Raw genomic sequence first — 14,217 nt, forward strand, 5'->3', positions numbered from 1 at the left:
AAGATAATATTTGGGGTTTTTTTTAGCCATTCTGCAGGCAATTGTTATAACTCTGAGAAACTATTATGGGTTTTGGTATTAGTTTCCTGAAATATCATTCCAAAATATAAGTCTTCTGAGAAGCAGACTTGGAGATGGATATTTATGTGCAAGATATTCTTTTTGTATCAACACTTATGGAAGCCTAAAGAAAGTAGGAATAGTGAGAATAAGGGGTAGAACTTACATTTAATCACAACAAAGGCCTCAACTAATAATGAAGGTAGCTTGGGAGTAGATGGCCTTTAGAATTTTCCCAAGTCGAGGAAAGAAGGCAGAGTTTTTATAATCCTATATCACTCACTCACTTCTATCAGCTTGATGGAATGAGGTCTCCAATCCTTGTGGGAATCTGAACAGCATCACACATCAGACCTTGCACTGCTGGAATTCACCTGTTTGTACTATTTATGGGAGCAGCTCTTTTAAGATTCTAGTGCTCCTGTTTTCCTGGAAGAAATTTTTAATAGGGCTGTTGGTGAAATGAATTGCAGCTGATATTGAGTCTACAATTAATGCTTATGATCCATGGTTTCTTTACTCTTCATTCTAGATTTTCCTCATTCACATGTGTTCTTCTGCAATAGAACAATTCAGATCATAATTCGTGAGGAATCCTAGTACCTGGTCATTGTGTACTTTGTAGGTTTTGGCTTTTACACTTTTCCTGATACCACTTATGTAAGTGTAAACAATGAAATCAAATGCCTAGTTTGATATCCTTACCATATGCTTAACTTCTCCCATCATATAAAAACAGCCAAACCTGTTCCTCATGCACAGGGCCAAATATACTTGTTACGCAGTGATTCCTCTTCTTATATACTGGTATCTCAATAAGGCATAACAAGCTCAGGCACCGTCTTAGTTTGAAATTTGATGAGCTATGTTACTGTGTTTCTTGATGTAATCATTCTTCTGGATATCAAGACCTCTAAGCTCACCAAGCCGGGAGCTGTGTGGTGTGCAGTGCAATCACACAACCACTGAGAGTGATGGTAAGTGGGGTAATTTTTGATTCCAAATTTTGTTCACTAGACATCTTAGTGTATTTGGCTGCTATTATGGAATACTATAGACTATGCGGATTATAAATAACAAAAACTTATTTCTCATAGTTCTAAACTCTGAGGAATACAAATTCAAGGTAACAGCAGTCTCAGCAGCTGATTAGGGCTTATATTCTGATTCATAGATGGCACTGGGCCATCATGTAATTTTAAAAAAAAAAAAGACAAAGAAACTTCCTGGAGCTTCTTTTATTGGGCAGTAATCTCATTCATGAGAGCTATGTTCTCATGACTTAGTTATTCCCAAAGGCTCTGTAGTGCAGGCACTCAGACACAGGAAACAAGATTTGGGGCCCAGCATATGGAAGTAGATTCAAGACACAGTAAGGATAGGAGACATGCTTTATTCAGCAGTGCCAACAGCCTCCAGCCAGTTCCATTTTGCCCCCCATTAGCCCCTGAGTCTATTCCATAGGCCCTTTTTATATACAGGCCAAACAAAGAAAGCACACTGCCAAAAGGTTACCTAAGGGGGCACATGCTCACAAGTTAATGTTTATGACCCTGAGTATATAAGCTGAATAAGACTGTTTCTTGCCTTGACTAACCATAACACAGCCAGTTCCCAGTCCTGGCTACACACTAAAAATATAACATAGACTACGGAAGCCTTGGTGAAGGAGATTAACTCTGCCTTTTTAGGTCTGCTGCAATAGTCTTCATCTCTAATACCATTAAATTGGTGACTAGGTTTCAGCAGATGAATTTAGCATGGAGGAAGGAAAGATATTTAGACCACAGTATTCTTTTCCACACCTCTCAAAATCCACGTGCTTATCACATGTAAAATACATTCATTATATTCCAGTTGCTCCAAAAGTTTCAGCATCGACTTTACCCTCTAAGTTCAAAGTCTCAGCTAAACATCTAAGTTGGATATGACTGAGAGTCAAGGTAAAATTAATTCTTTGTGATGCAAATGCTCTCCATCAGGAAACCTGTAAAGTCAAACAAGTTATGTGCTGCTAAAATAAATGGTGCAACAGGATATTTCCATTGCAAAAAAGGAGAAAGAGGAAAGAAGAGATTAATAGCTCCCAAGAATGTCCAAAATCAAACAGGGCCAGTAACAAAATGTTAAAACTTGGGAATAGTCTTTGACTTGGTGTCCCCTCTGTTAGATAAACTGGAGCAGGAACTGAACTGCCCAGATACAGAAAGTCCCACTCTTGCAAGTCCAGTTCATGCTGCAGGTACATGCCTGTGGCCCTCCTAGGCTGGAATAACATACCAGTGGAATAAAATACCTCTGGGATTGAAAGGTGTATTAAATAAAACTACATGTCCACGGGGATAGCTGAGGAGTCCTGTGCAGTGAGTGCCATCATACTAAGGGTGCCTGCAGCCCCTCCGTTGATGTCTTCTGTCCTCCAGAACTTTAATTTCTGGGCCTGTGGTTAAAGAAGCAACCCTGAGAATCTCCTAAATGCCTTCAAACTCATTATTTGATTGTCTTGCACAATAGGTTCCCATATTTTTAGATAGCTAGATTATCTGCTTATCACTCAGATGGTCACTTTGCTATATCATTGGAGTCTTCTCACAAATACACTTTCTCATTTTTTTCCTATGGGGGTGAGCTAAGAGTTTTCCAAATTTTAAGTTCTGTTTCTTTTGTGACTAAAGAAATCTATACTGAAAAATTTCCCTCCTGTCACATTTATTAGAAATATTCACAAGAAGCCAAGCTACACCTTCAATATTTTGTTTAGAAATTTCTTCAATTATCTTATTTTAGAAATCACAAGTTCTACCTTCCACAAAACACTAGGATACAAACCACAATTCAACCAAGTTCTTTCCTGCTTTATAATAAGCATTGCCTTTCCTCCAGTTTCCCATATCATTTTCCTTGCTTCTATCTGAGACTTCAGATATGGGCTTTGTCGTCCATATTTCTACAAACATTCTATTTGTGACCACTCAGATATTACCTAAGAAAGTTGAGACTTTCTTTACAGCTCTCATCCTCTCCCCTAAGCCTTCTCCAGGGTAATCTATAACATTCCATTTACATTAATGTAGGTTTTTTTTTCTCTCAAACTTCTCTAAATTCTTCCAGTCTCTAACTGTTATTCAGTTCTCAAGTTACTTGCATATTTTGGGATATTTATTTCAGCAAAATTCCCTCTTTTTTTTTTTTTTTTTTTTTTTTGGTGATGCTGGGGATTGGACCCAGGGCCTTGTGCATGCAAGGCAGGCACTCTACCAACTGAGCTATATCCCCAACCCCAACACTCCCTCTTAAAGAGATCAGCTTTGTGTTTCATTCATTCAGATGGTTATAACAAAACATCCTGAACTAGGTTGTTTAAAGACACCAAACATTTATTTGTTGTTGCAGAGGATAAGATGTACACAGTCTAGGAGAAGGCAGAATCAGTGCCTAGAGGCATACTTCCTTGTTCATATATGGCACATTTCTTTTCTCACAGTTGGTAATTTCTCACTGTGTCTTCCCATAGTGCAAAGGGGGGAAGGTAGCTTCCTAGGGCTAATTTTGTAAAGGCAGCAGTTTTATTCATGAAGATTCTGCCCTCGTGACCTCACAATTTTCCCAGAGCCCCACACCCCAATACCACCAATACCATCATATTGGTAATTAAGCCTAAATATATGAATTTGGGGAGGGGGGACACAAACATTCAGATCATAGGAACTCCTTATCTATTGAAGACAACTTTCCATACAAGTTTTATTGATTTAGAGTGTACTACATCCTGGAAAATGATACCAACCTTTGCAATACATTACCTTTGAGCTTGTGTCTCAGCTGTTTTTTTGAAATCTGATGGCTGTCATTATCAGAGCAACAGCTTTGTGCAGCATAAAGTATGAATGTTGGTCATAAACCCACCGACAAACCTCCTTTGGTATAAAACATAACTTTCTTACTGATACAATATTGTGTTATATAGTATCCTATTTTGTTGACTTATATGCCTTAAAATCTCTAAAATAAGTGTCTTGTAGAAAGGAAAAGCAAATAAATCCATATGCAGAATAATACATATTGATCGTAGTCAAAATAAATTCCGACCATTTATGATAGTCAGTTTTTTGTTAATAACAAAACACCTGAGATAATCAACTTATAAGAGGAAAATTTTATTTTGTTCACAGTTTGGGGGTTCCAGTTCATGATCAGGAGGATTCATTAGTTTTAGGCCTCTTGTTGCAAGGGGTACTCAGTGTGTCATGGCAGGAGTATGTGTTGTAGCAAAAATGGTCACCTCGTGGTAGGGAAGAAGAGAGGAAAGATGAGGAACTGGGGCCCCATTAGTCTCTTCAAGGGCATGGTCCCAGTAACCAAGATCTCCCATTCAGACCCATCTTTTAGTATTTTCACAACTTACGAACAGCACTATGCTGGGATTAAGCCTTTAACACATAGGCCTTGGGGAGACATTCTAGAACCAAACTATATAGCACATTTCCAGGATTGAAAGTATCTGAGGAAGTAAATTTATCATCAAGTGGCTAATTGACTTCCGCAAGTACTGTATTAAAGACTCATCATTGGTCTCTGTTTTGTTTCCAGGATGGGCAGTAAGTAGCAATAGTATCTGAACCAGACTTGATGGGTGTGAGTCTATGGAGTTGGATCCCATATAGCTTCCATGCCAGTCACCATGTACCCATTGTGCTAGCACTAGATGTCTTTCCCTCCTCAAAGAAGGATGTATGTTATTGGGCATTAAAATGAGATACACTTGGTATCCATTCCCATGGATTTTACATTAACCTATAATAAAACCTGTGGTTGAAATTATGTATTGACTGGGTACTCAGGTACATATAGGGAATATGGGATGAGGCTGAAGTACCAACTTTGCTAGTAAGTAGTCGCATACTTTTGCTAATTTTGTCTTTGCAGTCAGAGAATCTATTCTTAAGTTGATTTCACTCTCTGCCTAGGATTCCAGCAGGAAGAACTTAATATACAGTGCTATTTTGTCATCTAAGTCCCATCCTATCAGGAAGAATCACTATATAAAAAGTAATAGAATATTATAGGAACTTCAAGCTTTTTAAAATTCCTTTTGCTTTTGAGCTTAGCATCAGTCTGATCTTCTCATCCAACTAAGTAGCATTAGCTAGTAGAAAGAGTAGTCTCTAGGCTTGTCGACTGGGAGCAATTATCACTAAATGTGGCTAATACAAATATTGTAAGTTCCACTGAAAGCAACTTCCAGTAAGAAGAATGGTAAACATCCTTGTTATGTATCTGTGTGTACCACCTTCAGAAAACTAAGAGCTGAAAGTTTCATTTGTATAGACAGGAAAGGATATTAACTGCATCTCTGAATTTATGTAACACCTTGCTGCTGAATTCATATCCTGAGTATCATAGAGATTAAGAGACGAAACATGTTCAGAAAGTAGGCAAAAGAGACCTATTTGCATAAGTACTACTTGATCAGAGATAGAATTTTCCTTTAGTGCAGTGCCAAGTAATTGCTTCAGTCACAAGCTCAGATCTGTGGGAAACCTGATTTGACTCCTGTATGACCAAGTCTGTAGTGACTCTTCTAAGGCTGAGCCTGCGGTACAATACACTGTACTAAATCTGGACCCCTTTTACAATGTTATTATCTCCCCCACTGGTTTAATTTATGTATTTAATTTTAGTTTCCAAGGTGCAATATGGCTAATTACTAGAGAACTGCAGAACCTTACAAGTGAAATTTTTGCTTTTATAATTTGTGCCACATCAAGGATAATGATGTACATTTAATTTCCTTTAAAAAGATGATTATGCTAATAGAATTATTTGAATAAAAATTTGTACTTTGTGCTGGATTATGTTCCCTACCTACTAATTTATATTAATACAAGTCAGTAAGAAATTTCTAATACGCTACTTCAACCCTGAGCTGGCAAGTCTGGGACTATCACAGGGGCACCACCCTTTCCCTTAACATGCTGGGGAGAAAGTAATGTGTCATAGTAGTTGAAGACCAGAACTCCTACTAGATAATGTAACAGGGAATATCATCTGCCTCTGATGTATAAACAACACAATTTGGAAGCATGAACTTTGATGGAGAGTATAAAACAATTTTTAGAAGTATGAGACCAAAGTCAGAAATTTGCTAATAATTTTGTATTGGTTATTAAAACCAAATAAGGTTTGTATGGTTGAGCATTTTCTGACAAGAGGTTTTATCTCTACTTTGATTAGTAAAGAAAGAGTGTTTTTGAAATCAAATTCATTCTCCTAATAGGTCTCACAAAACCACATTGAGGGAGGGTAGAGACTAACATTAAGAACTAAATGGTCTGGGTCAGCTGCTACCATTTTTACTCACTTATTCTACATGATAATTTTTTCTTAAGTTTCACTTGTTTACTTTTTTTTATAATAAAACCACCCACTTAGGGAAACAATTAGAAATTACTATTAGTTGCTGAGTGTACACTTAATATACCTGCATGGAGGGACAGTACTAATCATTGGTCATTAAAGCACACATCCTTCCCATGCAATTTTCTTTCCAGATTTTATTGCTGTATTAAAGAAACTAACTTGGCTTATGCTTAGAGACCTATGCCCATATTTCTATTCTCAAGAATCACATAGAATAGAAAGTGAGTAAATTTTTCATAGTTTCTTGTTCTTGCTAGTGAACTAAACATAATTCAATGATCTGTCATATATATACTATATATTATATATAGTATGTACCCATTATGAGTTTACTATTTGCCAAGTATTTATTATTTGTGGTACAAAAAGACTGAGTTTCTGCCTTCATGGGGTTATTACACATGTATTGTCAAAAATTTAAATGGTGTATAAATGAAAATGTTTGTTATTTTTACTGTCCACAAATGTAAAAAACTCCTAATGTTCAAATATACAGAAAAATAATGAATGTAAACCTACCACTAGTGCTACTCCTGAAGGTCAAGGTTAAGAGCAGGGACTTGAAATTCAGAATCAAAAAGGATTCAGAAAAAAATTATGCCTGGGACACGTATTAGTTTTAGTTTAGTGGACTTGGCAAGTCCTTTCCATTCTCTAATCTGAGTTCTATTATCTAATGATAGAGGCAATTATAATAGTTACCTCCTAAGGTAGGTTTCATTGCTGTAGTGATAAAGTAAAATGAAACAATGTATATAAAGGAAATAGCAAAGGCTAACATATGGTAAGCATTTAGTAATTATTATGTATTAAAAATACAGCAGTTTGTGAATAAGTTTAGTAACTCTTCAAGTACATTTAACATACTGATGCATCCTTACATTTTAAAAAAATGTATCTACCTCAACTCAACAGAACATTTTTTTTAAAAGAGAAACTTTATTGCCAAATTAGTGGGGAAACACATTTTATTGAAAGAGTTTTTAAAAATTCTTTCACTGTCATATTTTCCTTAATCTATCATTTAGGAAGTACTGCTATTCTTCAAAAGCAGAGAAGATGGCGGATGATTATCAAAGTCTAAATTTTCTATATGTAGAAATAAATTGTGGAATAAGAGTGTGGTCCAGTCAGTCACCTTATTTCAGAGATGAGAAAATAGACGAGAGATGGGAAAGTAAGGATATCATGAATATTTTTAAGTTTTTAAAAGTTTTGGACACTTCACAAAGTAAAAAGAAATGTGGAGACCTCCTGCTCTCAGGGAGACACTGTCAGTCCCCACAAATGAGGTGCTTTTGTTACAGCTGAGGAACCCACACTGTAAATCTGTGTGGACAGAGTCCTCCTGACCTGCTTCTGCCATTGAGATATTTTAAACATGCCTTTTGCTCATGGGAAGTCATCTCTTTGGTGATATTTACATGGACTTTCTTTTTACACAAGAAATCAAATAAAAAGTAGTGGTGGCTCCCAGCCAGAATTTGAGATAATTCTTAAAATTAAGACTCATGGGATATATTCTCAAAGCAGGTGTTCAAAGTCATTGTTCTGCAATGATGGGTTTGCTGTTTCTTAAGTCAGCAATGTTGGCCTTTCATCCTGAAAGTTCAATAAATTTTTTCATGAATTTTGGCCTGTGTGCCTGAGGACTTATTTGCCTATAAATTACATTAGAAAATTAATACTAAATTAATACTAAAGAAAAGCGCTCCCATTCTTCTGGGCCTTTGGGCAATGAAAGCTTGTTATATTCTAGCTTACGGGAAATTCCAAGGATTTTAGTATATTCTTTTTCTAATAAGCTCACAAGAGATGTTTTCTGCTCTTTGGAAAATTATGGGTGTTTCATTAATTGTTCCTCTAAATTAGCTTGTCTGAGGTTACTCTGCCCTTGGAAAATTAATTGTTCCTTTCTCTGTGTTCTCCTGTTATTCTGCTCCACTATTATTGTAGCACAGAACACACTGTATTATAATTTTCTACGTATACTACCTGTGTTCTCCAGCCGACCTGGAGCCACCTGAGAGCATTGACCTGCCACCTTAACTGTTTGTATAACAACATCTAACTTGAGAAAGGGTCCAGGCTAGACTTGTTCCGTGGTAGTGTCAGGTACTAATACAATACATATTTTAAAGTAGGTATACCTCATTAAGGTTTTTTAAATTTGTTTTCATAATAGGATATTTCCTATTAATTATTGGGTACTTACTGTTTACAGTATTTTTATACTATGTAATCAGCACAATAAAATATGCATCTTCACCCTTATTTTGTATATGAGGAAGTTTTTATTCAATGCACTTTGGAAAACTGTCTAGTTTTGCTAAGTTCCAAAAGAATTAGGATATGAAATCATAACTTTGCCCTCCAAAGCCATGACTTTTTTTACACAATCTCTTTGCCAGGCATGAAAATCCAGGCCAAAGTTAAGAAGAAAGTGACAGTCAAACCGAAGGCAGAGACTTATCAAAAGCACAAGGAACATCATAACCACAAAGAAGGAAAGCTTTGCCTATAATATAAGGAAGAAAAAATAATATTTCAGGTTTTTAGTGATTATCTTAGTAAGTTTGTACTGCTGTAACAAAACACCTAGAAACTGAGCAATTGAGTTTATGAGAAAAAAAGGAGGAGTTTCATTTTCGTTTAGTTTACAATAAGTAAATAAATTAGGAGCTCTCTAAAAACAATAGCACACATTGGATTTATATGTTTCTAAAAGGTCAATTTCCCTGCCTAAAGGAAATGTGAATGGATATGAAAACTTTTTTATATATCCAAACTTCAGCTGCAGGCTGCTGTTTCAAGTTGACAAAATAAATGAAAGATGCTTTCATTTCACCCATTTCTTGTTAGAACATTTTGCATATAGAACTTGTGAAAAATTGGTAGTAAGTGTGTGTTAACAAATAAGCAATGTTCAACAGAGTATTTTGTTGGTTTGTTTGGTTTTTATTCCTGTTTGCCAGGAAATTGTCTAGAATGACTAGACATTCAAAACTGAGCAGATAATGAATAGTTGGAAGTATATAGCAAAGTCCAATCGTATTACTAAATTGATGAGACTGATTAGAAGATTTTAAATGGAGCAATGATAAACCAAGTACTGTACATCATTATTGAGTCAGTAGAGTGAAGCTTCACCAAGCACAGTCCATGTTGTAGAGTCCTGGAAAGCATGTGCTAAACTCCTAGTGCACGGTCTGATGTTGTGCATGCTCATTTAAGGTCGCACTTGTGTTTTGACCTAGCAATTCTCAACAGATACAAAAGGAGTTAATATGTTTAATCAAGCAAACTATTTGGAATTATTTTTAAAATGTCATAGAATCTTTGTTATTTGAAAAAAGATGGTGTCAATCACTCTTATGATTGTGATAGCAACCTAACACTTGGGTCTGGCTGAAGACTTCCTATCCTTCCATGGTGTATCTCTCATGTACTTCTCTCGGAAGTTTATCTTGTTGTTCAATTTTTCCAAGTATTCAAAAAAACACTTTTCTCCCACCCCACCCCAAAAGTACCTTTTATTTAGCTCTAGGACGTGGATCTTTTCCCTACTACATTCAGAGGTTGTGAATAACTCCCTTTCTTCATTTATATTTCTACGTTGAAGTTAGAGACTGTGATCAAGTGCCTACTAGTCATCTTTATTTTGTGGCCTCCTACAGAGACGTGTTGCTCTCTCTGCATTTTATCATTCAACCTTTGTGTCATTTCTGCTCCCTCTTCCCCTCCAGCTTTTTCTGTCCCTTTCATTAACCTGCAGGAGCTTGCTCTGTACCACAATATCCCTTTTGATTGTCACACTAGGACTGGATGGCCCTTGCTATTCATCTGTCACAAGCTTCTTTATCATCTAGTCCTTGTATTATGACTCTACCAGCTGTGTGTTTTTCTTTCTGCTAGTGATACTCAGGAGATAGTTTAAGTGCCCAAAATCACATTCCAAAGCTATTCAGAGTTGTGTCTTTTCCTCAGGCTGAAATTCCATTGGTCTTAAGCAGAAAATATAGGTGATTTCATAATTCTAAACTTGTCCTTGAGGTCTTCTTAGGACTAAGTTTTTAAGGGCCACAATGCTTTATTGAAAGCTAATTGAAGAAAAGGATTCTTTGAAGAATGAGAAATTCTTTTTTCTCAGTTCTGTTTTTCTTTTTTCTTAGTTCTTAGTTCTGTTTTTATTATATTATTGTTTTGAATTGAAGATATAAATTTGTGGAACAATTTATGACTATGCAGTGTGTGTAAGATGTTGGGTCAAATGCCGCAAGAATTAAAAATACTAGTGGGAAATCTGTATCTTTCATTTATTTTTTAATTGTATTTCCAGGGATAGAGATTTATTTGGACTGATAGACTCACAATCCTTCATCTTGTGCACTATGTAGCCAAAGATGCAGCTGATTGAAAGATGGTTTGCCCAATAGATAATAGTCCAACTTACAGAATTATGGATCATCAAATCCTGATGTCACCACTCAATATCTGAATTCTCTAAATCTTTTTTTTTCTGCTCTGTAAAACTGAATATGATAATAATACCTACCTCACAATGTTGTAAAGATATAATAAGATCATCTGTACAAAAACCTAGAGCTTCTACATAGGAAGCATTCAATAGTTCTTGCTCTATTTATTTCACAATTGCAGGGTACTCTTGCTATTTTAGCTGCCCAGCATTCATATATATGTCTAATGTAGGGACGATATTAAAATAAATTCTTAATTCTGTTCAAACAAATAAAATACTTGGAATTCCTTTATAAAGTTATAGAATATTTGTTGTTTGAAAAAAAGGTGATCTCAACTACTTCCACCACAATGATAGCAGCTAAGTCCTTGGGTCTAAGTTGGTACAGATGCCAAAATGCTAAACTTGAGTGAAAAGAAGAGAGAAATAATTGTGCTGTCCACCACTGGAAGTTACACTATTGTTTCCTGTTTCCTGGGACCAACTCAGGCAAGTTTGGAGATTGGTACTATAGCCAGAGTGGAGATTCTGGGCAGAAAATTGGAATGCCCAGCCCTGGTGAATGTCCTATAGGGTAACACCTTTGTAGGCAGATGGTTTCTTGGCTTGTAAGAATTCTCACCTGCATCCTCCATTACTGAGCTTAAAGATAGAGTACACTTTACTTGGACACACATGTCTAAACAAGTGATCATGATTATTAATTTAGTGAATGTCTATTATGTACCAGTTACTGTTCCAAGGTAGGATGTAACATGTAGTGGTAAATAAACTAGATCCATAGAGTTATATTGAATGGATGTTAATGTCTATAGGAAGAGTGTAACTGGTTCTTTGAAAGTGAACTGTGTGGGTATCAACAAAAATGTGTAGTTAAAATGCAATATATGAGTATACATATATATTCAGTTAACAAAAACACAATATAATGGGGTCCTAGGATGGGGCATTTAACTTCTGAGATTTGAATGATTTCACATAGCTATTTTGACTATGTGTGATCTTCAACCTAATTAGATTAACATATAAAAAAGTAGTGGATATTCCAAATAAAGTTTTTAATATTTACTATAATGATTTAAAAAATACCCATTCATGGGTTTTTCTAAGTCCTTCAGTCTTAACCAGGAAGTTCCTAAAATGGTCCCACAGTGACCCTTAGCCCAAGTCTTTCAGGCATGTCCCACATCTAATGACTGGTGGGGTCAAAGATAATTCTAACATCTTAGTCTAAACCACGGTGACTCCAAAGGGTTATTTCAATCCCAGAGCTTCTAACTTGATTGAGGCTGTTTTCCTCTCTGTATTCTAACTTCACTTCTTTCTGAGCCTGTCCTACTTCAATCTTTCTCACAGCTTGTTCCCAAGAGTATAAGCTAAGAATCCTAACTAATGTTAGCATGATATTTGTTTCCTGGAAAATTCAACCTGTATGTAACAGAGCAGTTTGATTGGAGAATAGTCTACTCCATCCCTCGACTAGTCCCTATTTCACAAATCATGTTAGTGTTATTGTTTTTAATGCTAAACTGTCAAACAATAGTTATGCCTCCTTGCTGCTTAATTTGTAACTAGATTTTATCATGTGATAAAATTGATAATTGTTAAATGTATAGTTGAAAGTGAGTAATCTTCACTATGTAATAGAAATTGATAAGACTCTTGGTGATCACAGTTTTTTCAAACTAAACCTTATCTAGAGGATTTTGGTATGATAAATGGCCTTTTAGACAGTGCAACAAAAAAAAACTGAGTTTTACTTTGCCTGTTGCAGGTAACTAGTTTCATGATATACAACAACTCCTTTTCTTTTTCTTAATCCTAATCTGCAAAAATAGCATGTTTTATACCAATCCTATAGGTTCCTTGAAATTCCCTGAATGTTTTATTTTTTTATTACCAATTAGTATTTAGAATATTATAGCAGTAAGCCTCTCTGCTCCCTCTAGTCTTTCTATGAAGTAGTTAATGAACTGTAAACAATTACTAAAAATTGCTACTAGAATCTTAAAGGAACCCTGCAGGGAATCATTTGTAATGTGAATAATCACCTCTTAATTTATATGTTTTGTAAACTCAGATTTATCTCTTGGAATCTACCAAACATGATAGGAAAAACTGACCTTTCACAATGGTTTAAAAGTGCCTTTTGAAAGCCCTCACTTCTAGAAATACAATATCAAAGGTAAAATACGGCACCCCAGAGTCATACTCTCTACATTTTAGCATTCCTCACCAATAAAATTTCTCCTTTTTAAAGAAGTTTACCAGCCTGTGTGCCTACTAAAAGCATTTCTTAGTAGACTAGAAACTTTCAGAGTTTTGGAGTTGCATTCAAAGACAGTTGGTTACATATGCCCTCAAAAATAGCTCTGGCATTCTTAATACCCTCTGAGAACACAGAGGTACACAGAGGTTTTATTTTCACTGTTTTGGGAATGATGTACACTGTGCTTCATTTCTCCAAATGAAACTATGTAAAAGTTATTTAGTTTTCCAAGTTATGTTGGAGGAAATATTTATTCTATCTACTAATCTGGGCTTAAGCTAAATATCAAAAGCGATGATGCGTCATGAAATGTGAAAGTTAAACCAAACACAGAATGAGCAGATCATGCAGAAGAAATGTCTCTGAAGGAGATGTGCTGTACATTGGGCCCTCAGATAAATTTGAAATTATAATTTCCATGATGTCTGTTAATCACAGTGGTGTAAAAGATGTGAAAATCATTGTGTCTGTTAATTTGGAAGTTGTTTATGTAGAAAGGGTGAAAAGAAAAATCCTCAGTCTGTGAACATACCCACCTCATCTTTTTCAAGTTACTAGACTCCTTCAGAAAAAAATTAATTGCTTCCTCCTCTCCTTTCTCATGGAACTTTGTTTTCATGCTGCATTCAATTCCTTTGCTTTCTATTACATATCTTGTTTGTATATTCACTTCCCTTATTAGAATATAAACTTTTGAGTATAGCACTGACCTTGAAATCCTTTAAATATGATTGCACATTGATTCTCTCAGAATAAGTACAAAATAAATATTAGTTGAAAAATGGATAAAATATAGCCAAAGATATTTCCAAATGCTTCATTAAATTTATTTTAAAATGTTTATCTTTTATTAGTCAGCAATCAGAAAGAACATCCCACATAACTTTGATGATCTTGTCCTAAGGCTGGCAAGCATGTAGAATATTATAAAAGTTAGAGCCCGGGCTAGTCGGAAGATTGCATTAGAGAAGAATGAGACATAACTATT

At 35.5% G+C, this 14,217-nt stretch overlaps 1 pseudogene; it reads left to right on the forward strand.

Moving 5' to 3' along the window:
• LOC124993684 (40S ribosomal protein S27-like) overlaps nucleotides 1–14,217 on the forward strand; it is a 146,408-nt pseudogene that overhangs the window by 114,303 nt on the left and 17,888 nt on the right.

The sequence above is a fragment of the Sciurus carolinensis genome, chromosome 9 (genome assembly GCF_902686445.1).
Source record: "Sciurus carolinensis chromosome 9, mSciCar1.2, whole genome shotgun sequence".
Taxonomy (NCBI): domain Eukaryota; kingdom Metazoa; phylum Chordata; class Mammalia; order Rodentia; family Sciuridae; genus Sciurus; species Sciurus carolinensis.